This window comes from Polypterus senegalus, chromosome 18 (genome assembly GCF_016835505.1).
Source record: "Polypterus senegalus isolate Bchr_013 chromosome 18, ASM1683550v1, whole genome shotgun sequence".
Lineage (NCBI taxonomy): Eukaryota > Metazoa > Chordata > Cladistia > Polypteriformes > Polypteridae > Polypterus > Polypterus senegalus.
In genome coordinates, this window is record NC_053171.1 from 9,979,833 (window position 1) to 9,982,557 (window position 2,725).

The following is a 2,725-nucleotide window of genomic DNA, read 5'->3' on the forward strand; positions in this document are numbered from 1 at the left end:
TTATTATTATGCAATACCAGTCTAGTACACATTTCATGGCAATAACAGCTGTTTTGTAACTAGTCATTGGGAGTGTTTACTTCTCAGCTGTAGAAGTTCCTAACATACAATTCAAGATTACTTATCTCCGATCTTACTTCTGTTTGACACAAGTTACAGTGTTGTTTCTGGTCACACCTTTGTAAAGTAATTGCTATTTCCATAGTCATAACATGGCTTGTGATTTTAGTGTAAAGGTGAACAGAAGGAAAAAAAGTTAGCACAATAAGCCATGAAGATGCATGGTATCATGTATATTCTGTACAGACAGACAGGTACTAGGCCTGGAAATGAACTCAGGTCCTGTATTAGTAAGGTACAGTTAGGAATAACTATGACTATAAAACCCAATCTAATAAGTATATGTAATATTATTCCATATAGCAATAATTCTTTTCATTCAGCCCTGGAATTGGTGAATCACTATTATTATTTTGTAATTCCACCATTGTTCTCGATTCTAGACTGATTTTTCCTCAGTTTTTTGCTTCATGCTGACTTATTCACTTTGAAATTAAAATTTTTTTTTTAAGAATTGTTGCTTAAGGTTACTAATTACTAAAAGTAAAGAATGGATTTTCTCAAAGCTTGGGTAATGTTGCACATTTGAGCTTAACCTAGTGAACTTTAGACCTGTATTTGCAAACTACTGAGTGTGACTGGGGGCTGCTGCTAGTGGTTTGCAAGTTTCTTTTTTTTATAATGATAGTGGGTATCGGTGGATCACAAAACAGTTTGCAGTGGTTTGCTTAAGCGATCAGTATAGCCACATGATATATTTCCATTCCCTGCTCTGAGAGTCATTTTTGATGGCCGTCCTACTCCCCAGTGGGTTGCTAACGCATTTCCATTAGAAAAAGTGGGTCGCAACATTAACAAGTTTGTGAAACATTGCTTTAAACAAAAAGGTTGCCAGTTCAGTTTTATCACTGAGACTTACTTTGTGAGTTTGAGTCATATGGTAGTGTATGAAATGCAGGAGTATGAAGATAGCTATTTGCTGTTCTGTGACAGATAGATAGATAGATAGATAGATAGATAGATAGATAGATAGATAGATAGATAGATAGATAGATGTGAAAGGCACTATATAATAGATAGATAGATCGATAGATAGATATGAAAGGCACTATATAATAGATAGATAGATAGATAGATAGATAGATAGATAGATAGATACTGACCCACACACACTTTCAACTTAACCATCACCTAGAAATCTTTCATTTGTGGGAGAAAACAGGCCTAGCTACAGAAAATAAAAATCAGTAATATTGGGGAATGTGCTAACTCAACAAAGTCTTTGGCAAGGACAGTGTCTTTAACCCAAGACTTTAAGATAGCACCAACAACCATTTTAAATATATCCCACCCTAACACCTAATTCTATTAATTTATTCAAAAACATACAGATTCTTTATATCTCCTTACAATTCTCCTTCTCATTTACAACTCACTTTTGATTCTCTTAGTTGATGGAAAGAAGTCTTCACCTTTCTTTTCTATCTTGTTTAACATTTGGGATTTGAGAGTGACACAACAGCTTGCCTGTTCTTTACATACATCCTTAGCCAAAAAAATGACCACCTGGAAGACATATGATATCAGACAACTCTTCCAGTCCACCAGTTATATAAATGACACAAGATGTGTTATTCTTAGTCAGGGAGCACACAAAAACACAATACTCTGAAGGGTCAGGAACTGAAAAAAGGCAGAGAATCTAAATCGAAATGAGCTTAGGTCAAAACTGGGAAAGCAAATGACCAAATCAGTCAGTCATTTCCCAACCTGCTATATCCTAACACAGGGTCACGGGGGTCTGCTGGAGCCAATCCCAGTCAGCACAGGGCACAAGGCAGGAAACAAATGCCACAGGGCACACACACACACCAAGCACACACTAGGGACAATTTAGGACCACCAATGCACCTAACATGCATTTCTTTGGACAGTGGGAGGAAACCCACGCAGACATGGGGAAAACATGCAAACTCCACGCAGGGAGGATCTGGGAAGCGAACCCGGGTCTTCTTACTACGAGGCAGCAGCACTACCACTGTACCACCATGCCGCCCATGACCAAATCACTAAAGCCCAATATGTAAACTAGAAATTGCTTTCACCTAATGTATAATTCAGATCCCTAATTCTCAAAAAAATCACTTTATAATACTCAAAATAATTGTTTTGGAAATTCTGACCCTTGGTAGACAGCAGTCCTACAGTGCCAACTCACATACTTTTGCAAACATGATGATCACATGTAGAGGTCTTACAAACATGGGATAGAAACAGGACCACACTGACAGCAATATAACTACAGTAAGGTTGTAGAATCCAAAATAGTGGCTAAAAATTATCCATATAGTAGTATCACTGTGACTTCACAAAAATACCACTAATAAATAACTACTAATTAAAATGACAACATACTCAATAATAACAGAAACAGATTCTGTATAATTCATAACTTCAAACATCATAACAAAACTACTGTCACTAGAAGGTCAGATCAGGAGCAGGAGCCCATCTGTGTTCTAAAAAGAAATTCTCTTTATTGGCAATTCCATCAATAAACAGGGGGACCCACGTTACCTTAAATTGACAACGGCAATGCATCAGCAGTCAATTGTAAACCATACAAGACATGATTTACAACACATAATATAAATCAGCAAGTAAA